The sequence below is a fragment of the Pongo pygmaeus genome, chromosome 16 (assembly GCF_028885625.2).
Source record: "Pongo pygmaeus isolate AG05252 chromosome 16, NHGRI_mPonPyg2-v2.0_pri, whole genome shotgun sequence".
In the NCBI taxonomy this organism is placed as follows: domain Eukaryota; kingdom Metazoa; phylum Chordata; class Mammalia; order Primates; family Hominidae; genus Pongo; species Pongo pygmaeus.
This window is the reverse complement of record NC_072389.2, coordinates 79,968,155-79,976,741: the sequence shown is the minus strand read 5'-3', so window position 1 is coordinate 79,976,741 and position 8,587 is coordinate 79,968,155.

Sequence of the window (8,587 nt, the reverse complement as noted above, 5' to 3'; positions counted from 1 at the left end):
CTTGGTCCAAGTGACAGAGGCATCAACAGCAGAACCTGGGCTGGAACCCAGCCATCCCATCAGCCAGACTGAGACACACATTTTTAGTTTTTGGACCATGCCAAACACTTTGTTTTCTCCTGGTCTTTCCCCAGTGTCCTCTCTAGCCTGGCACTCTCCCCTTACCCCTTTCTGGGATACATTTACCCTCCCCTCTGTTCTCTATAATGCTGCCTCCTCCAAGAAGCCTTCCCTGAACCCCTGCACAGAGTGTCTCCTCTGGTTCTCCATGGCCCCCATGCATCCCTCTGTCCCCCAACAGACCACCCCACCCTGGGTAGACCTGTCTCCTTCAGAGAGCAGGGACCACACTCAATTCCCAGTGATGGGCCTGCAGCCAGCTGGTACCGGCTCATAGGTGCTGGTGGCCACATTTTCAGAATTTTGCGAATGAGTTGTTAAGCACAGTCATTGTTAGTACTTAAATTATATAACCTTACAATCAAATGCATTTTGTTAAAAAAGGAAATACCCACTAGAAACTCATCATTTCCTAATTATTTTACTATATGTTACCATTATTCATGCTCGTAAGGTAATTTGTGTCTATTGCACCTGGTGGTGTACACACTTTGTGATGGTGTGAACCAGCTCCATGCTCAGTGACAAAATACTGGTGGCTTTATATCTGCCAGGGTAGGAATATTTGCACCACAGAAATGGGCAAAGACTACAAATCAGGGCCCCTCACCCCAGTCCAGAGAGCTGGTTGTTAAACACTGTTCAGCTCACCCCTGAATTTGCCTCTGACTTTCTGGCCCTGACAGCAGGCTTGGCACCTGGCAGATTTGGCAGGTGCTCAGTGAGGAAGAGCCACCGCGCAGGAGGAGAGAGGATGCAGGCTTAGCCATGGGAGGAGGGACTGCCTGCTTCTGCCCCCAGTGCTGGCTCTGGCCTCTGTCCCATTTTCTGACCCCCACCCAGGGCTCTCACAGGGGTGTAGGTAAGCCCTGTGGCAGGGGCCTGCATCTTGGATTCGGGTGAAGCCACTTTCCCAGGCCAGGGCTGAGGGGCCCCAGAGAGTCAGGCAGGTGTAGGTGGCCTTGGCAGGGCTCACAGAGAGCTGGGCCTGGAGGGGTTCCTGGCTCTTCCTCTTCCAAATTGTACATGGCAGTGTGCCACCTTCCTGTACCTCTCCCAGCCTGGCCACAGCAGGTGGAGTGGGTGGAAAGGCCGTGGGGCTGGGAGGCTTCAGAGAGGCATTTAGTGGGTTTCAGCATTCTGCAATGCACAGGTCAGGTTTTGGGCTAAGGGTGTTTGCAGAGATGTGTTGGGGTTAAAGGTCACAACACACCTATAAAAACTGGAAATGGTCAATTATTGTCAGTGTCAAGAAGAAAAATTGCCCCTTTGTTGCCCTTTCACTATAGCAGAGTGCTACCTCAAACAAACCAATACGCAAATGCCAGCCCACAGGTGTGTTCTGGGAGGGATCTATCTAAGAATGATCTGGCCCTAAGTATCAATAGTGCTGAGGCTGAGAAACCCTGCCCTGGAAAGATGTTCTCACACACCGAATTTTAGGGGACCCTTCAGTCCTGAGTAAAGAACCCCTGGTCTCTGCAACCTTAGTTTACAGAAGAGAAACTAACCAAGAGCTGAGGTGGGGGTGGTAAAGAGCATGCTCAAGATCACCCAGCAAGTCCCCCTTGTGCACTCAGCAAGGTGCCTGCCCACAGTAGTGGCTCAGTAAATGTTAAATTGGGAAGAAAATCAGGAAAGGATTAGGCTCTGGCCTGAAACTCTTCTCAATGTTGCCCTGGAAAGGATCCCACCAGCATCCCCTTGATCCTTGTTGGACTCCAGCTTCTTGGCAGCAGTTGCTGCTGCTGATTGGCATCTTCTTGACTGACATGAGGAGGCCCCATCCTGGCTGATGGTGGAGGCAGGCGAGGCTGCTTATAAGATAAGGAAGAGAGTGGGTCAACGTCAATTTCACACATCTAAGCCAGAGAAGACACAGTGGTTACAAGGGTTCACCATGGTGGCAGGCACCCAGGGTATTGGGAGCTGGGCCACCCATGGTGATGGGTGGGCTAGGACAGGTTCCTGCAAGGTGTGTGGGGTGTATGTGCAGGTTGAGCTCAGATTTTCTGACCCTACCTGCCTGATGACCCAAAGTCCTTAATTAGCTAGATGCTCCTGTCTGGTGCCTCCTTCTGGAACCGGCCTTAAAGAGCCCACAAGGGTAATATCTGTGGGGGCCTCAGCTGCCACCTCTGCTCTCCATCCTTCCCTCCCTCTTCAATGGAAGCAAAATTGCATAGGTTTACGAATATCAGATTATAGCTCTACTTCAGGGTTCATATCCCAGATTTGCTTCTTATTGGCTGTGTGACCTTAGGCAAGTTATTCAACCTGTTTTTGTTCTCAGCTGTAGAATGGGGTTAACACAATTGTATCCACCTTGATAGGGTTAGTGGGAGGATCAAATTAATTTTTTTTTTTGAGACTGAGTTTCGCTCTTGTTGCCCAAGCTGGAGTGTAGTGGTGCGATCTCGGCTCACTGCCACCTCCACCTCCTGGGTTCAAGCGATTCTCCTGCCTCAGACTCCTAAGTAGCTGGGGTTACAGGCATGCACCACTATGGCCAGCTAATTTTGTATTTTTAATAGAGTCAGGGTTTCACCATGTTGGCCAGGCTAGTCTTGAACTGCTGACCTCAGGTGATCCACCCACCTTGGCCTCCCAAAGTGTTGGGATTACAGGCATGAGCCATCACGTCCGGCCCAAATTACTTAATTTTTTTTTAACAGATCAGTCAGAGGGATGGCTGGCCTAGAGTAACCAGTCAACAAATGTGAACTAATACCAGTATGGTTTTTATTGGGTTCCTCACACCCTCCACGGATGGTGAGAACTAACTTAAGGCTCCTTTTCTCTCGAGCATCTCCATCTTTCTGCTGCCCTCTAGTGGAGCTCGGCTGTATGTCCTGAGAGGACACGAGATGAACTTGGTTGTGTCCGGAGAGGTAATTTCTTGCTTCAGATTTCAAAGAAAGTGTGCCTTTTAAGGAAACCTGGTGATTGGTTCTTGTACAGAGTCAAACAACTAGTTTCTCCCCCATCCTCCCAAGCGGAATGCACCTGTGGTTAGCATTTGTGTACTGGTTTGTTTGAAGCAGCACTCTACTATAGTGAAAGAGCAACAAGAGCAATTTTTCTTCTTGACATTGATGATAATTGGCCATTTTCACTTTTTACAGGTGCAGTAACCCCAACATATTTCTGTAAACTTCCTTACCTGAGCTTTTATAGCAACCAGGTGGGGCCACATGTTGTCCCAGCCTGGTCCCCTGCTCCCATGGACCTTGTGAGAGACGAAAGGACAACCACAGAGGGTGGGGGCTCTGTGCTGGGCACTGGGTGTGCAGAGCTGTATGTGATGTTACCGTGGACCCCGGAGAGAAGTTTCTTTAAGGGAAAGATGAGGATGGAGCGGGGCAGGGGGCAGGACAGGAAGGAGTCTGGATACCTACCTGGTTTGGCTGCTGGGAGGTCAGTGAGAGCGAGGGGAGGGGCAGTCCAGAGTACTGGATTGGGATAGTCCCCGGACCCCCGGCTGGGGAAACTGAGTTCCTGGAGGGACAAAGCTGTGCCGCACACCTGGCTACCTGAGGGACCCTGGAGCTTGGTCTCTCGCAGCACGCCTGTGTCTGCGGGCAACACGGCCGATGGCCACTCCAGATGCTCGATCAATTCTGCAGCTCAGGCCCCGTCTCAGAAGGCTCCGCAACACCTGCACCAGGTCTCTGCGCCTTCCCCACGCGTTCACGCTCCAGGTCCTCACGCCTCTCAGCCCTGGCCTTGGTCCCGCCCCCTCATGGCCAGCCAATCCGAGAACCCCAGCAACCCCCTCCTCCAATGCGGCGCCTCCGGCTCCGCGCCCGCCCCGCCCACTCCAACGCAGCCTCTGCAGGCGGATGCTTTCCGTTGCTCTGGTCGCCCACGCCCGAAGCTAGCATCCCAGCTGCGGCCCCCCCAGGAGGTGCTGGTGGGGACTGCGGTCCGGGCCCCGGAGCCAGTCGTAGGCTCCGGAGCCAAGCGTGTCCCCGGGCCTCGCTCCCAGGATCTCCCTTCTGGAAGCCGCACCTTCCTCTCGTGCGCCCTCCCCACGGGCAGGGGATACATCCCGGAAGCGGTGCAGGGGAAGGAGCTGTGGACAGGGGCGCGGACTCTGGCTTCAGCCCTGTTCTGGCTCTCCTGGATCCGGAGCTCAGGCCTTCAGCCTCCTCATCTGACAAACGGGGATTTGCGGCTGCCGGGATTGGCTCTGGGACCCTTTAGCCTTTAGGGAACGGATCATGTAAACCAAATAAGTCCACTGTGGGCTGTGGCTGGCTCTCCCACTCCTTTCCTGGCCCCCCGGTAGGGCCCAGACTCAGCCCGGGGCCCCCAGCCCCCTGCTTCGCGAGCCCACCTCCCTCCTGCACGCGGGCGGCTGGGTGTCCGAGCCCGGCGCTGTTGCTGTGGGCTTTGGCTCCACCTAGTGGCACGAGGTTTGATCTGAGAGGCGCCGGCTGAGGCTCTGGAGTGAGGGAAGCGGTATCTGAATGCCTGAGAGAGAGACTGGAGCAAGGACAAAGTGGCATTTCTCTGCCTCAGCTTCTGCCGCAGACCTGGCTGAGGGTGGCCTCAGTCCACTCCGCCCTCTAGTTCCGAGGGGAGGCTGGGGTACTGTGCACTTGCCTGTGCTACTGTGTTAGCTTTGTCACGTTCTCCTTGTGGGGTGCTGTCCTTGTGCTATGTGGAAGCCTCTCATAGCCCGCTGGCCCCATGCCCACCTGCCTGGAACACCGAGGCTATATAGTCGTCGAATAAGTGTGGGCCACCGCTCTGTGGCCGACTATATAAACCAGGCAGGTGGCCCTTCCCCTCCTGCCCCCACTACCTACTGTCCCCAGGAGGGAAGAGGTGCCCATGCCAACCTCCGTGGCTCACTGGTCTTGAATCTTAGTGCCCTTAGCAGCCCCAGCTACTGGTTGCAGTAAGAAGCTTCTTGCTTACATGACAAGGCATGGCATGGCTTCTGTGCCCTTGTCTGACTGGCCCCATTCTCTTCCTCCTCTGGAACTGGACTGTGTCTCCATGGTCCAGCCACGATGGGTGTTTTTCCTTATGTGCCTGTGTAAAGGGGTGCGAGGTGTGTCAGGGGGAGGACAGGGAAGAGCTGTTGGCCTGGTTACTTATGTACTGCCCGCTAGAGAAGTCCGAAGCAGGGGCCTCCCAAGGGCCCATGTGAGTATTTGACAGCTGAAGAAAAAATGATTGGCTCTGAAATAAGAACACTGCAAAATTGAAATCAATAAATTCTTAATCAAGTGTCCAACTGTAACATTATATCAACCTCATTAATTGTTAAATTTAGTATTCATAAAAATTTCATTACATCTGAAAGAATGTGTGGGCTAGGTTTTTCTCATTTCACAAGAATTCCCAATTGTAATTTAAATCAGTTACTCCTAGCCAAATGGTTTCAAGAGCAAAATTATAAATATCCTCTCAAAAACTTTACAGCAAATTTTTAATATTTTAACATGTTTGCACTGAGGAAGTGAAGTGAAGCTGTAAAAATAAAAATGAAGCTGAACGCGGTGGCACGCGCATGTATTCCCAGCTACTCAGGAGGCTGAGCCAGGAGAATTGCTTGAGCCCAGGAGTTCAAAGCCAGCCTGGGCAATGTATAGAGGGGGACAGGGAGCCCCAGTGTGCACCCAGGCAGGGAGTGCCTGGGTACTCATTCACCCTTCAAGTTGGGGTGTGGGGGATCCTCTGGACTTACAGGAGTGATGAGGACTTAGGGGAGCAGGGAGAGGCTGCCCTGGGTAGCTAAGATCAGGGCTCAGGTTCCAGTTCACCATGTGGAGTAAGTTCTTATAGGAGGGCTGCAATGGGTGGGCCCTTAGGAACAGCCCTCAGAGATGCCCTTTGCAGAGGCCCCCAACCTGGCAACACTCCTCTTCTGGGGGCTCTGGGCCTTTGACTTCTGTGTCCAGTCTTCTCCCCTCCTTCACCCCAATTACTCCCGCCCCCAAAGCTAGGTTAACTCTGTCCCGTATTTCCCTTCATTTCACTCTTGTTGGACAGAAGGAATAGCCCAGGATCTGTAAAAAGAAACAGTCCCCAAAGCAGGGACCGCTTTCCTCCAGGACACAGAACATTCAGTCTTCATAATCCCTGACTACATAAGCCCTGGCCCGGGCAGGAACAATGTGTTTCCTTCCTTCCTTGGGAATGTCTCTTTACCATAGGGCCACATGACCCCTCCCAAGGCCAAACAAACAAACAAACAAACAGGAAAAACCCCAAACAGCAAAAGGAATCTATTTAATAATAAAACAGTTTTAACAGTCACATCTGATACTTAAGATGAGAAATGCCATAACCTTGAGTCCCATCTCTAGGGCTTGTTTCTCTCCAAACATCTTAGGTCCTTGCCTCTCCCTCCTCCCTTTAAACTGTTAGAGTGGGGTGGCACCGAAACAGATGAAACGCCCTCAGAGGAAGAAATAGGGTGGAGTCGGGGGGAGCAATCTGACTTAGTGAAATACCCTGAGCTGTGCATGTGAAAACAGACAGGGAAAGAATCACCTAATTTTCATGTATGGCGTCCATACCCTAAGCTGAGCAAGAGGGTGGTGTTTAAGGCAATGATATTAGGTGGGCTACTTTGAGAACCTATGAATCTTTTAAGTGCTTTTTTATCTTGCAACAGCTCTGAGAGGCAGGTCTGATTATCTCCATTTTAAATATGAAAAAATTAAGTCTCAAGTAGCTCAAGTGTCTTCTTGTCCTATGCCACGCGACCACTCAGTGGTTGAACTAGGATTTGAACCCGAGTCCATGTGGCTCCAAAACCGTTGCTTGTTTCATGATACGAAACTGTATTATTATGTCTATGTTCTGGCCAGCACCTCTGCTAGCGGATGTATTGCCATCCAGAGCAAAACAACATTGCCCAGCCTCCCTGTACCTAGGTACAGTCATGTGGTTACTGAATGGAAGGTCTTGACTGAGTTGTCCAGGTTCTTGGCATGTTAAAGAATTGAACAAAACGCACAAACAAAGCAACAAAAGACAAAGCAATGAAAGAATGGAGTAATGAAGGCACAGATTTATTGAAGATGTGCAAGCACAATTCACAGAGCAAGAGTGGGCTCGAGCAAGTGGCTCAGGAGCCCCTTCAATTAGAGATTTTATTAAGCTAAAGAATATGAACACCCCCGGTGCCCTCCAGAGGCTTCCAATCAGTTACATCCGATGAAGGATTGACCCGCGACCAATTAAAGGCTGAAGTGGAGACTTGGCTTGTGGTTATCACGGAAGTGAAGATGTGGCCTGTATGTTGCCTAATCCTGCCTAGGCCTGTGGTTATCACGGAAGTGAAGATGTGGCCTGTATGTTGCCTAATCCTGCCTAGAACTGGCTGTACCTGCTGTTCCTTTTGCTTATGTGAACTGGCTGCACCTGCTCTTCTTTTGTTCACGCCTTAATCCTTGGTTGCCCTAATTCCCTATTCTCCTGCCTCAATGTGGTTAAGTTCCTGCCAATGAGATGTGGTTGGACTCATGTGGGACTTTGAGGAAGGGGCTTAAATGAAGCTGGCTCTTCAAGGAGGGCCCCTTTTGGTCTTCTTGAGTTCTTCCGCCTTCTGGCCAGCAGCACGGTTAACACTCCAGCAGCAGATTGGACCATCAGGTGGCCTTAGAAATGCCAACCAAATGTCTTCGTGGTGAAGCAGGAAGATGGAGCCTGGCATTTTGCTGGGACTGACACACTCACCCTGGACTGCCCAGCCTTGGACATCCTTTATGGGAGAGAGAATACACTTCTATCTTCTTTAAGTCTGTGATTTGGATTTTCTGTTTATCCATCCAAGCTGTCTGCCAGGAACAAAATCACGTTCCCCATCCTAGGCAACGTTTAGATGGGTCTAAATGTGTACACCCTCTACTCTGAGAATGACAGGATAGTTACAGAACGTGGGAGGCAGGAGTGGGAGGAGAAAGCACTATAAGTATGGGCCTGTCTTGAGAGAGCCAAGAAGGACTTAGGCATAGTCGAGCACTAGGCTAACCTCACCTAGCAGAGGATTCACTTGCCCATCGTAAGGGGCTTGGTGAGGGTTGGACCCTAACTTCCCATCACTTTTGAGAGGGTGAAAATTTCAGTTTGGGCACTGGCAAGAACAGAGAGAGGGAGGGAAAAATTATGTAATATACACATGTATATGTGTAATATATATATTTTGAAATGTATATATCATTCATTAATCTTCTCAATAGTCCTGAAACAGCCACTGAAAAGTTTTGAAGCAGGGCCAGTTTAATCCACTGAGCTTGGAAGCTGATCCTACACCCTGGTCAAGCTTCAGGGATGGCAGCCGCTTATGAGAAACCCTGAGCTTGAGCCACTCAGCCACCCAGCCACCCAGTCACCCAGCCACCCAGCCACCCAGCCACCCAGTCACCCAGCAAAGCTGATCCTGGGTGCTGCACCCTCAGAAGCTGTGAGATAATAAGCCTTTATTGTTTTAAGCCACTAAATT